Raw genomic sequence first — 14,952 nt, 5'->3', positions numbered from 1 at the left:
CAAGTGGTCTACTACCATTTTCCGTAAACCCACAGATAGGAATTCTACCTTACACTATGAAAGCGTTCATCGTTTAGGCCTCAAGAACAACTTACCCTATGCACAACTGTTGAGAGTTAAACACATTGTGTCCAATGAACAGGAGAGCAAAAAAGAGATGAAAATTATGTTGGAGAGACTACGGGCACGTGGATATCCTCCACAGATCCTTGATTTGGCGGCTGACAGAAGTGAGAAAATGAATAGGAGAGACCTCCTTCAAATTAAACCGAAAAAACACACAGATCGTGTGGTGACAGTCTCCAAATATTCAGTGATCTCGAATCAGTTTCAACGCATCATCCGTAAACACTGGCCCATCTTGATGATGGAACCTGATTTTAATGGACTGTTCAGCCAACCCCCTATGTTCGCTTTCACTAGAGGTAGAAACATCAAAGAAATCCTCACCAAACCCAACATCTCAGACACACAAATCACATACAAGGGTCTAAGACCTTGTTACAATTGTAGCAATTGTAATAACTGTATCCAGGGGAACACTACCAACCACCCGATGAAAGGCTACCCGATTAAACTCCGAGTCAATGCCACCTGTAACAGCAGTAATGTCATATACCTACTGAAATGTCCCTGTGGGAAATGTTACATAGGTCACACCGAAAGAAAGATCCCTGTGAGGATCCTAGAACATAAAAGTAACATTCGAACCTTGAACTTTAAGTCCACAGTGGCGACACATTTTCATGAGAACCAACACAATGCTGCTCAGTTGAAATTCCAAGTATTGGAACAAGTGAAGGTTACCCAGAACAACAAGAACACTTTACTTAAAAGAGATAACTTTTGGATCCGATTTATGTCCACAATGGTGCCCCATGGGTTGAACGACCGTATGGAATTCTTATGTTACCTGTAACATGCTCCCATCATTTCTCGTTATTATTATTTGTTGTTTACATGATGATATATGTTCTACCGTTTGGTTTATTTGGTTCTCTTTCCCTTCTCTTCACGTTCCGTTTCTCATTATCATGCCCGCTACAAGATGGCGACCACCTACAGGCTTTACTCTGTTAGTCCTTATTCTGTCTTGATCACCCTGCACACCCTTATACGCCCGCGTAGTTGTGGGCTCGGTTCACCTTTCTGATGCGGAACTCCGCGGAGTTCTAAGGAAGTTCTGACACTGTAAGTACCCTTTCGGGACTTCATAGTTTGAATCATCACATTTCACGATTGAGTGTGGGTCTGTTGTTTGTTTCACACTGCTAACATGCAATAATGTTTTTTAGACACTGGGGGGTTACTTTCACTGGGTGACCTCTCGTCAGCTTGGGATTCATCGGCGTCAGTTATCAACTCAGATCTCTTGTTATTTCACGGGCTAGTCCACATTTTCCGTATCTTCGATTCACTTCCTTACGGTTACAGCACCGTCTTTTCTTTACCTTAACTGTCTGATTACTTTTTGTTTGATTGGAAACCTGTTAATCGCTTCTGTTTTAATGTGAAAATGAGGTTATGTAACTGATACGGAGATTTTTGTGTTTGCTTGTAGAGTAATCCCCTGAGGAAGGGCGGTGCCCGAAATGCATCGGGATTTGCTAACATGTGTCACATCGCATTATTCATCCAGAATCTTTTGAACATCGCGATGCCACTTAAACTATGAATTTGCAATAAGTTTAATAAATTTCACACGTTGGTTGAACTATATGGTACTTTTGGAATGAACTTTTTGGAATGAAGTTATGTTGATCCTCAGATATATGGAATAAGACCGTCTGAGTCCCCCGAAGTTGTGCTCAGAGGTGCCCCTCCCCAAGTGGAGGAGCCTTGTATTAGTTGGGGCCTTTTGCCCAGGGGTACTCAGTGGTGGATGGACTGAGTCTTTCTGTGGGGTCTCTTTAATGTAAACATCATGGAGGGCATGGATGGCATGGGATTGTGCTGATTTTTGTGTGTTTTTCGATTTTTTGGGCTGCTGTTGGGGCCTTTTGCCCAGGGGTAGTGAGTGGTGCATGGACTGAGTCTTTAATTGGGTTGACCTCCTAGGAGAGTACCAATAATCTCTGACGGGTGGTACGGATAAAATCCCAAATGATGAAGGGCGGATCCGAATGGTGACTGATGGGTATTTGTCCTCATCCACGGAGAGCTCTCTGTGACATAACCTGGTTGTAAGGGTGAGTTCTTGTCTGGTTTTTTGTGTTTATGGGCACATTTACCTGAGACCCTCTGGTACCTTTGTTGTGTATTGGTTCTGTCGGGGATAGTTCCCAGAGCTCGGTCTTTAAATCTCCCCTAGGTCCCCCTCCACCGTATTGTGTTTGTCACTTTAATGTAAACATCATGGAGGGCATGGATGGCATGGGATTGTGCTGATTTTTGTGTGTTTTTCGATTTTTTGGGCTGCTGTTGGAGCCTTTTTCCCCAGGGGGAGTGAGTGGTGCATGGACTGAGTCTTTCTGTGGGGTCTTTTTAATGTAAACATCATGGAGGGCATGGATGGCATTGGATTGTGGTGATTTTTGTGTGTTTTTTGATTTTGTGGGGTGTTGATGGGGACTGGCCATGTGGGTGGGGGCCATTTTGAGTGCTGGTACAGGCAGGCCCTGGCCATGTGCTTGGGGGCAAGGGGCCATTTTGAATGCAGGCAGTGTTCTCAGGCCTGCATCCATTTTGCCTAACTTACATCCATTATGCCCAGGGGTAGTGAGTGGTGCATGGGCCTAGTCTTTCTGTGGGGTGTCTTCAATTTAAACATCATTGAGGGCATGGATGGCATGGGATTGTGCTGATTTATGTGTGTTTTTTGATTTTTTGGGCTGCTGTTGGGGCCTTTTGCCCAGGGGTAGTGAGTGGTGCATGGACTGAGTCTTTCTGTGTGGTCTCTTTAATGTAAACATCATGGAGGGCATGGATGGCATTGGATTGTGGTGATTTTTGTGTGTTTTTCGATTTTTTGGGGTGTTGATGGGGACTGGCCATGTGGGTGGGGGCCATTTTGAGTGCTGGTACAGGCAGGCCCTGGCCATGTGCTGGGGGGGCAAGGGGCCATTTTGAATGCAGGCAGTGTTCTCAGGCCTGCACCCATTTTGCCTAGCTTCTATCCAATATGCCCAGGGGTAGTGAGTGGTGCATGGGCCTAGTCTTTCTGTCTAGTCTTTCTGTGGGGTGTCTTGAATTTAAACATCATTGAGGGCATGGATGGCATGGAATTGTGCTGATTTTTATGTGTTTTTCAACTTTTTGGGGTGTATAACTGATGTTCCTCTGTCTTCCATTGCTTTTAGGTGCACAAGAGAACCACCAGTGCCAGGAAGAAGTCCTGTGGCGGTGTGTGTGCAGCATAACGTCACGCGACGTCACGTGTGGCCACAGACAAGACAACACTGCAACTCGTACAACTGTGGCCTGCTGTTCTGACATCTGAAGAAGATGGCCCCAAAAAAGTTTCCCGTAGCTCCTCTAGCAAGAAAGTTGCCAGTAAGGAGCAGAAGAAGCAAGTTACCAAGGAGACTGGTGTGCCGCCCGCCATATTTTTTGGGAATAAAAAAAAAGTACGCCTGCAGCAGGAGCGGGATCTGCTGGGGACCAAGCTGGGAGCAGCACCCCCACTCCATTGGGATCAGTGCCACCACCACCACGCCAACTTAAGTCCAAGCCCTGCAGAGGCACTTAGTCTAGTTGTTCAATCACCATCGACCAGTGATGTTGCCTCATCGCAAGAAAGTAGCAGCAATGTCCCTCAATCAACACAGGTTGTTGTAACTCATCTGACGAGTGTTCAACAACCACAGCCGCAACAACAACCACATGTGCAACTACAGGCCCAAGTACACATGGAAGGAGAGGCAGCGCAAGGAGATGCGCAAGCAGAGGTGCATGGAGGGGCACAAGTGCCCACAATAGTTGTTCCTCCCGAAGTAGGGGCACATCAGGAAATCGACATTCAAGCCGAGGTATCATTTGAGGAAGCCACTCCTCCTGATCATTTATTGTCTTCCACATCCCTAGCAAGGAAAAGATCAAGGATGGTGTCTACATCTTCTTCAAGCCCCCTTCCTTCTGATGATATGGATCCAACTTGGGAACCACCACTGCCGTCTGAGAGTGAGGCACACCATGATCTGACAAACGTAGCTCAGCGTAAAAGGAAGGTCCCCAAAAGACTCATAGTTATGGGGTGTGATGATGACGCTGAAGAAGTGGCGTTTACTACTCCTGCTGATGAAGACTCTCACGACGACGACTCAGTCATCATACACGCCACTCCAGCCTCAGCGGGCATGCAGCAAACAGACATTTTTACCCTAGCCCGAAAAGCTGCTGAGCGTGATCTGGTCGACGAGGAGGCAATGGGAGCACCATCATTGGCGTTAACTAGTACACCACCACCTACTGCTTCCATATTTTTTTCTCGACAGAAGGGACCTCCATCCACCTCGACCTCAATTAGTGGTGGTGCAAGTGCACAACGTCGTAAAGTTTGGCAACACACATCCTCTACTTCATCTGGCATTAGCAGCATGACCAGTATCGCCTCCTCCGCCCCCGTACTCCGCCCCCCTGCCCCTGCAGTTTGGGACTTCTTAAGTGTTTGCGCAAGAAGGGAAAACATAGCCATTTGTAGCATTTGTAAGCTTGCAGTTAGTCGTGGTAAGCTTGGTACCAACTATGGTACCGGAGGCCATAGAGGTCATCTTGAGAGACAGCACACTGTCCAATGGCATGCGCACCTAAAGGAGATCAAGGAAGCCCGAATTGGAAGTCAACAAACTGTATCCGTTGATGTTTCATCTGATGATGACGAGGAGGAAGAAGCGTCAAACATTTCTTCACCTACACCCAGTACCCCTGTCAGCAGCACACGCCCTGTGAGCCACACTAAGAGTGTGGGAGAGAGTGAGACACCAATGCGAAAAAGTTCATCATCACCGAGCGTAACTGGTTTGAAGAAGTCATCATCATCATCCCGTAAAATCATGGTCCATCCCACCATTAGAAGCATGTTGTTTTCAGAAGCGCCATTTGAACGCAACCACCCAATGACCCGTCTGTATAACACTAAGCTGGCTAAAATGCTAGCTCTGGACCTTCTCCCTTTTTCTTTTGTAGAAGGGGTTGGTTTTCTTGAATTAGTAGCAATGCTCTGCCCTAAATGGAAGGTTCCTAGCCGGTTCTATTTTGCCAGAGTTGCGGTTCCAGCACTACATGCAGATGTGCTGGAGGCGATTGGGGCAACTTTGAAGAAGAGTGCTGTTCACACTATACATCTGACAACAGACATGTGGACCAGTGGCGCAGGTACTGATTACATGTGCATCACTGCACACTGGGTCTCTTTTTCATGAGTTACAGCAAAGCTAAGGGCAGGTGTTGACCCGGACAACGTTTTTAAAGCTGCTTGGAAACATGCAACACTAGCCATGTTTGGCATGGAGTCAAGTCATACAGGAGAAAACATTTTGCAGGAGTTTAACACAAAGGTCTTTCGATAGCTGTCCCCAAAAAAACGCAAGATTGGTTATGTTTCCACGGATAATGGCGCCAATGTAGTTAAGGCCATGGGTAAGGGTAACTATTTCAGAGTGCCGTGTTTGGGGCACTTTGTTAAAAAATTCTTGAGTGAAGAAAGTCCAGTGTGCGAGTTACTGACCACCTGCCGAAGAATGTGCACACATTTCAGCCATTCTTTTAAGGCCCGGAAGCATCTGAGGGGCCTGCTACATGAACGTCAACTGCCAATGAAAGAACTCATCCAGGAGGTGGCAACACGTTGGAACTCAAACTACTACATGCTTGAGCGTCTGTATGAGCAGTTTACGGTAGTCGATCAGTATTTCTTTACACTGAGTACAGATGTGAAGGACCTGAGGTTACATGCGGAGCAATGGAAGCTAGTTAAAAGCCTGACAAACATGCTTCATTTTTTTGAGGTCTTCGCGCGTGCAGTCAGCTGGGAGGACTGTAATTTGGAAAAAGCTATCCCATTGTTGCGCATGCTAGAGCACCAACTGAAGGCGGTGTCTTCTACGTTTCAAAAAGATGAAGAAAAGCAAGAAGCTTTTGATTTGGCGGAGAAATTATTACAGCGCCTACTTAGTGATGAACGTCTTCAAAAGAACCACACAGAACAGCATTACATTTGTGCTACTATTCTGGATCCACGCTACAAAAAGGCACTGGCAGGCAGAGCATTCTTTCCTTTTGGTGACGCAGAAGTTTTAAAGTACAAACGTTGGCTAGCTGTGTCAGCCATGAGGTTTGAAAGAGAACGGCAGGAAATTGAAGGAAAAGGCAGTACATCAGCTTCAGCAGGCCATCCGGAGTCAAAAGAATCCACTTCTGCACTTGTGGCTGTGGCAGAAGTGACCTCTCAGCCGTTAAAGACACCAGCAACCGGATCATCTGCACAATACACAATAGTAACATTGTGTGAAGAAGAGGATTGGCTAACTCAGCTTGGGTTTGCTTCTCAAAAGATCCCAGCAAAAAGTAAGCAAAGTGGAGGAACCGTGGAGAACCTTGAGTCGATGGTGCAGGACTATCTGAATGACTCAACAGAGGTCTATGTTCATGATGACCAATGGGCGTATTGGCATGGGAAAAAAGAATTGTGGCCAGAGATCTCCAACCTGGCTATAAACTACTTGTCTTGCCCACTCGCAAGCGTGTCTTCTGAACGTGTTTTCAGTGCTGCTGGTGGCATTGTAACTTGCAAAAGGACCCGTCTCTCGCCCAAAAATGTGGAGAGGTTAACAATGATCAAGATAAATCAGCACCTCATACCACCAGATTACAAAGTACAAGAATACACGCCAGAAGAAGACAAGGAGGACAGCAACTTAGATGAGGGAATTTCTTCTCTGTTAGGTGACCTACTCCCGCCTGAATTCGCAGAGTATGTGGACGAACTCTTCTTCCCTGACACCGAGCCCTGATAATGAGCCAATGAATCAATAACTTTCTTTTTCGTCCTTATTCACTTTTATTCCTGTGTGTATGTCTTTCTTTGTTTTGCAAAGTCAATGTAAATAAAAACTTTAATCACCTAATCACAAAAACAAGCCCATCAGCAGAACTGTCTTCACTTATTTGCTTAGTGATTTGAAGGTGCCGCAGTCTGCATTCCTCAGGTTCACAAGTTCACAAGAACATGCTCCTCTATCGTCCTCCTTCAGACTCCTATTTCCCTCAAAGCAGAGGGCTGGATTACGCCCAATGAAGAAAGACTCTGCACTTGTGGGGGTGTTCTACTTCTTTGCGGGTGAGTTGATGGCTCTGGGGCCATTGCTGGGAAGCTCTAATACCGGATAAAAGTTATTTGGCGAAAATCAGACTTGAAAAAGTTTTTGCCTTTTTGCTCACTATCATGTTTTTGGGGGCCTGTCTGGGGGGCTTCCCGGTGTTTGTGGGTGGGTTTCAGGGTCTGGGAGCACTGCTGGCACAGTCTTATGTTGATTGCATTTGTTTTCTAGGACATCCATGGGGAAAAGTGGAGTCATGACCTAGCTGCACAGCGCGTTTGGACAGAAGGCCGAAAAATATTGAGATTTTCCATGTTTGCTTTTTGCCTGTTTGGGGGTGTTGTGCTTTTTTGCGGGTGGGTTGGCGGGTCTTGAGGCATTGCTGGGAAGGTCTAATACCGGATAAAAGTGGTTTGGACAAAATCCATGCGGAAAAAGTTTTTGCTTTTTCTTACATTTCGCTCAATTTAGTGTTTTCGGGGGCCTGGTGTTTGTGGGTGGGTTTCGGGGTCTGGGAACACTGCTGGGTATGGATACTTTTGATTGCAAGAGGTTTGAATCAAATCCATGGTGGCAGAGGAGAGTTAGGGCCTAGCTGCCGAGCGCGCGCGAAGTGATTTTGGAAATTGGGCTGAAAATGACTAAGTCCCCATTTTTGTAGTTTTGCTTTTTGGCTGTTTTGGGGTCTTCTACTTGTTTTCGCCTGGGTTGACGGCTCTGGGGCCATTGCTGGGAAGGTCTAATACCGGATAAAAGTGGTTTGGACAAAATCCATATGGAAAAACGTTTTGCTTTTGCTGACATTTTGCTCAATTCAGCGTTTTCGGGGGCCTGTTTGGGGGGCTTCCTGGTGTTTGTGGGTGGGTTTCGGGGTCTGGGAGCACTACTGGGTATGGATACTTTTGATTGCAAGAGGTTTGAAGCAAATCCGGGGTGGCAGAGGGGAGTTAGGGCCTAGCTGCAGACGGAGCGCGGAGTGATTTTGGAAATTGGGCTGAAAATGACTAAGTCCCCATTTTTGTAGTTTTGCTTTTTGGCTGTTTGTGGGTCTTCTACTTGTTTTCGGCTGGTAACAAAAAACAATATTCTCTTTGGATGTACACCTTAAAGTAACAATGATTCATTCAATCAATTCCAAAAAGTTAGGAGTCTTCAGTGGATGAGTAGTAAATTCTTTATTTACTTTATTCACTGTCTTTATTTGGGCAGGTCTTATCTGCCAAGCCGCTGTGGTTATGACGCCACGGAGTCCGGGAATTACGAAGAAAAAAACAACATGTTGGACCAATAAGAATCTGACTTAGCAAAGACCTGCCTTCAAGACAGTGTGGGACACAATTCACGGATAAAGGATCCCTAACAGATAGGCGATATTTTGACAGATTACAAGATATTCGCTACAATGTCTTTTGAAAGGATACCAAGGAAGTGACTAACTCCCTATAAGGAGGAACAGATAAGACCTACCCAAATAAGGACAGTGATTGACCTGCCCTGAAGAAGTCCGTTTGGACGAAACGCGTAGGCACCGGCTACAACATTGTTTTATGAAGACAGAATCCATGCTTTTTTGAATTAAATAAAGAATATACTACTCATCCACTGAAGACTCCTTACTTTTCAGAATTGATTGAATTCAGCATTGTTACTTTAAGGTGTACATCCAAAGAGAATATTGTTTTTTGTTACCATACTACATAGAAATAGATCGCTCCTACATTACTATAGAGTGCTGGACATTGTGATAAACTGTATATGTTTGAGATTTTTTGTAGTCTCAGGGAGACCTAGGGGTCTGGATCTCCTGTCCTTAGCACCTACAAATTGCAGATACTAGCGTGACACTAGTGGATAGGTGCAATATCGCATAGCCTCAAACCCCTGTGCTCAGTGTGTATAACATTGTTTTCGCCTGGGTTGACGGCTCTGGGGCCATTGCTGGGAAGGTCTAATACCGGATAAAAGTGGTTTAGACAAAATCGGAGGCGTTTTTTTTTGCGTTTTTGCTGACTTGCTTGTTTTTGAGGTGCTCTTTGGGGGGGTTCCGGGTGTTTGTGGGTGGGTTTTGGGGTCTGGGAGCACTGCTGGCACAGTCTAATTTTGATTGCATTTGTTTTTCAGGAAATCCAGGGTGGAAAACGGGAGTTATGGCCTAGCTACACAGCACGTTTGGACAGAATTGAAAGAAGGCCGAAAAATATTGTAAGTATGAGATTTTCCATTTTTGCTTTTTGGCTGTTTAGGGGTGTTGTGCTTTTTTGCAGGTGGGTTGGCGGGTCTTGGGGCATTGCTGGGAAGGTCTAATACTGGATAAAAGTGGTTTGGACAAAATCCATGCTGAAAAGACTTTTGGCATTTTTGTAACTTAGGGTTTGTTAGGGTTATCACTAGCAGCAGTATTCCATGTGTTTGGGGGTGTTCTAGATTTTTGCAACTGGGTTCTGGGGTCTTACAGCACTCGTGGGAATGTGTAATCCTGGTTGCAAGTGGTTTGAAGAAAATCCATGGTGGGAAAGGGTGGATTTGGCCTAGGTAAAGAAAGCGTTTGCCACTATTCTTAACTTAGGGCTCGTTTAGGTTAGCAGTATTGTATTGCATGTGTTTGGGCGGGGGCTATAGATTTTTACGACTGGGTGGGGTCTTGGAAAACTTGCTGTAATGTCTAATTTTGATTGCAAGTCGTTTGAACATAATCCATGGTGGGAAAGGGGGGTTTTGGGCATACTTTCTGAGTGTGTTTTGACACGATTTGAAATTAGGCCTCTGTGAGGTAGCAGCAGTATTCTGCACGTATTTGGGAGGGTAATGTGGGGTGTTCTAGATTTTGGGGATTGTCATCTCTGAAAGTGACAGTATAATTTTTGCACTACACAGCGTGCCTTACATATTTTTTTCTCTGAGGTGTCTTTAATACTTACTGTTGTATTTTTCCATCATCAATTACAGGCAGGCTTTTACCCTGTGCCATCGATGTACTACTCAGGCTTACAATTAGAGATCCGCAAATCCGCATCAGGCAGGCAGTGGACAGTGTGTCTGGTTGATTGACGGGGCATCCGTTGGAATGAAGGAGTACCGCGAATAAGAGGAATGGCTGGATGCATCGACTTCACAAATTCAACAGGACAACTACAAAAAACAGTATCAGTATACAAAATTCTCCTTATCTTTTAAATGATATTGTTGTGAACTTGAACTTACTCCTACGAGTGTGACTCTGTGCATTTGTTTGATCTCTGCTTCAAATTCATCCCTCCCTCCAGCAATTAGATACATCTTTGCTATGATTAACACTAATTTAATGTTCTAAGTGTTTATTCTCCCTGAGGGCAGAGAGGCAAGTGAAATTGCGTAATGACTGCATCCCTGTACTGTCAACTTGTTTCTTCGTAGTTACTAGTAAGTTGCAGTAAGTAGTAGTACTACTTTTCAATAACCTAAACATCCATTTACTACTTATGGCATGCAGTAGTGCACTTCCTTTATGTCCCTTTCAAGATTTATCAATATCTTCTAATCCAAAGATTTGTTTCTCTTCATTTGTTGTTTGACTGTCCATGCTGTGTTTTTTTCCTCTCTACCAACCTTTCCCAAAAACCCCCATTCCCATCCAATTTTCAAACCCTAACCCTCTTCCCCCGGGCTGTGTGGTATTTCATTGAGGTGTGACTGACAACAACAATAAATTCCACACACTTGCTGGGGAGGATGAGGTCAAAGAAACCAGATGTTCATGTGCGCCATCGTGGATTGATAAGAACATCCTCTTCCTACACGACGTTAATAACAATGAAATTATTAATGCTTACCGTATGTTGGCACTGCTTAGGCTAGGGCACTGTTCTGTACCGTACTATCTATTGTACTGTTTCTAATGCTAAGTTCAGGCCACTCAATGTTTAATTTCCTCTTTTTTTCATATGGTGATACTGCCAGTGTGTACCACTACTGCTACCAGCACAACAATGATTTGCATCAGTCGAGGATTCAAGTCAACAACCAACCTTATTCACCAACCATGATTCGCAAATCACAGGTAAGATAAGCATATTGGGGAGGTAGTAGAATAATGGGCTAGGACTAAGTTTGGAGGAGAGCAGAGACTAACAGTACAACTAGTAAAGTACAGTAGTAGGACTACTGAATTGACTAACTCGGTTACTTGCATTTTGGTACATTTCAGGACAAGACGTTTCATACATGCTGGTAAGTTTGAAAAACCAAACGTCCAGTAACCACCGCCAACCCCCACACAAAATATTATGAGCGCGTATACTGTGTTTTTGAATTAAAAATATAATTATTAAGAAATATAAATTATGGATGTTGTTGTCGTCACAAAAATAGAATTATCCCAAATCACCACCCTCCCTAACCAAACCAATGTCCAAAAATCAAAAATTACCCTTTCCCAAAAACCCAATTCCCACCCCCCCAACAGTCTTTAAAAAAGGGACAAGGGACAGTCACTTCCTCCGGTGGCGTTTGGACAGCTGGTGCTGCACGTCCCGCAGCTCTTTGCGGAGGTCCCGGAGCTGGCACTGATGTTTTTCGGCCAACCGCTCCAGGTAGTCCACTCGCTTTCGGAGGTGGCTCTGGCGTACCATCCAGGCTCTGGGGGGCTGTTGTTGTTTTTGCTGCTGTGCGGCGGCGGACGGAGGCTGTCGGGCCACGGCTCCGTTTGGCTGGAGGCTTGTGGCTGGTGGACCCGGGGGCAGTGGAGGAGGATGGACTGGAGGTTGTTGTAGTTTCCTCCTCATGCTCCCGAGCCCACAACCGTCGATACTCGACACAAATAGCCTCCAGCTTACGGGAGGCTATTTGACGAATCAGCGAGAACCTCCACAGAACCCGGTCGCCGGGTCGGAATTGGAAGCGGCTGAGAGCACCTAGCCATTGTGGCAATAGCTTTGGAACCGCTGCCTGCGGGAGCCCTGATGAAGTCGCTGGCTACTAGCCCTGACGAAACACGTGTTGGCTGGGTGTGGTGGATAAAATCTGAATTGAAGAAAAACTTCTATGAAGACTACTTCCACATTGTTTGTCTATTGGTTGTGTTGTTTCATTACCTACATCATTTTCTCTGTAAAAGGCGACATGTGCACAGATACCTGTTGTAACAGTATAAAATTTTGGAATGTATATTTCCGCCGTCTTTGTAAGCCTGTGACATTACTGGGAGTTTCAGGAATTCCTCTAGCAGCACTATGGGTGGACTCACTACTACATACATAGTCAGAGAGTACTAAAAAAAGGCCTTTTTTTACTTTTTTTCTCTTGGGTTGCAAAAGAAAGGCTATGATGATGCAGACTTGCAGTACTTTAAGCAGTACATGCAAGTGGGAATCTGAATGTCTTACTTTTCTATAGGGGTGGCACTGCCACTGGCCATACTTCTTCCACTCAGCGTCTGCTCTACTACATCATACACCTCTGCTATCAACGAGGAGGATAAAGAAGATAACATCCAGGCTTCGAAAGTACGTCTATGATTCTTCTTGATGTCTCAAATGTACCAAAATTTATTTTTGTCAAAAACCAACTAACACCCTTTTCATTATATTTTTGAAAGCGCTGTCTTCTTATGTTGAATTGCATTCAACAAAACCATTCTTTACAGTCATAAATATTAAGACTCGCTCGTCCTTCGTTTCACCCTTCTTTAACTTTTCGTTCTTCACATCCCTAAACTTCATCTGATATGACTTGGCTTCACAAATCACAATAAAAATTTGCCAGCTGAGTTGAAGTGAAATAGAGGGGGCCATTGGTTATCAGAGAAGTACCGCAGCTAATGCTATTAAAAGTCAAGGTTGACTGTCTTCTACGTGAAAGCCCAAAAAGTAGTTCTAAATTAGTAAATGTTCTTGACAGTACAGTGTACTTATACTAGTGTACTGTGTACTACTGTACAGTACATCATCCACTCCTTTGCGAGGTTACTCAAAAAAAATTCAATAAGTGAGGATTATAATAACTTACCACCGTCCGCCGCCGCTGAGTCTTCCCCCCCAGCTCCTCCTGTTGGCGCCGCCGCATCCAGAGTGGACCCCTCCGCACTGCTGGCCCCGGCACTGGTGGTCATCTGTGCCGCGTCAGATGTTGTGACGTCTAGGAAAAACATGTCATATTTTCAGATGCCATACACAACCCCCTATTTTGTCTCATAACGGAAGAAAATGTTTCATAACACATTTTTTTTATTACTGGGATTGAAAAAAAGTAACGGTTTTGGGGAGGGTGTTAACCTTTTATATGCTTATTCCATTAAATGCTACACTTGTTCTTATGACAACTGATGAATGCTTGCTTAACGGGCACCATTTTTCTCATTACAGAAAGAAGATTCCATTGCCCTTCTGCCAGACAATTCTCCAACTACTAGTAAGTCATCACCAGCAGTACTTTAAGTACTTTAAAGAAGGTGGGGGCTCCCGCACAGTTATTCTAATAATTTCATGTGTCTATTAACTATTATTAATTTTGAGTCATACTAATTTCATTCATGGGAATGTTGTTGCAACTGTAACGTCATCTTCATCCATCAGAATACTTCCCTATTAAAAATAAAGAACTAGTGTTTTCATTTCTTAATTGAAAATTAAACTTTAAAACTAACAAACACTGTGTGGTTTTTGTTTACGAGTGAGTGAGCGGAAAGGTTTGAACAACTGCACTTGGCAGTCATGTTTCAGTGACTCAGATAGGCCGGGACTCAGAGGTAGTCTTCTTCTGTTCTTCTGGGTCGTAAAATCATTGGTCAGACATTCTAGATAGTTGGTCAGGGGATTGGGGGTTCAGCTTCTGTTCGTACTGAGGTATGTCGAAAGACGAACTGCACCTATCATCTTGTCCATACTTCTTTGTGTGCTTATAGAATAGTCCCTGAAACACTAACGGTATGGGATGTCCTCCTCTCAAATCAAAAAGGACACTGCTACCTTTTACTTGGTGTAAACAATTACATTTTGTTGTTGCAAATTGTCAAAGCACTTACATTAAGAAGACTGGAATAGACAGCAAGGGCAACCCAGAGGACTACACTCAGTGCCTAGAGCTATTGCTGTATCAGAGTTTTGCTTCACACCGTTTGCCGAATGGGCAAGCTTAGCTACCTACACAGACCGACTCATAATTGTAAACAGTAGTAGCACAGACAGTGATGGTAGAGGCAGGATAAGAATGTAGAAAGTAGTCTACATTAGAAGATAATAAATAGGAGATGTTAAAGTTAGGGAAGTATAAGTATTGAGATAACAATAAGACAACTTACTGGGGCCAGCAGAAGAGCCTGAAAGGGACTGCTCCTGTCCAACTTCTGCCACCGGAGTCTCTGTCCCCGCCGTCGCCTTGCCACTGGGAGTGGCTGGTGATCATGAAATAAAGAAACACAGTATGGACGATTGTTTTTGGGGAAATAGTTGATTTCTTTGTACTCTAAAATTATGTCGGGGAAACAAATTAACATCAATTGCATCTGATGTGGTCAACTAAGAGGATAGTAGTACAGTATTGCAGGATTCGCAGACCGTCTAATAGGAAAGTTATGTAATTCACTAACTACACCAACAACAAAAGGTTCTACTACGACTGCCATCACTCAGCAGCACGAGACGTCGCGTGACAGACACAATCCGTCATCATGATTGCAGACCACTAACAAATGTCCTAGAACAAGTAATAAATAGTATACTCA

This window comes from Lissotriton vulgaris, chromosome 6, assembly GCF_964263255.1.
Source record: "Lissotriton vulgaris chromosome 6, aLisVul1.2, whole genome shotgun sequence".
Lineage (NCBI taxonomy): Eukaryota > Metazoa > Chordata > Amphibia > Caudata > Salamandridae > Lissotriton > Lissotriton vulgaris.
The sequence above is the reverse complement of the archived record's forward strand: the minus strand, read 5'-3'. Positions refer to the sequence as shown.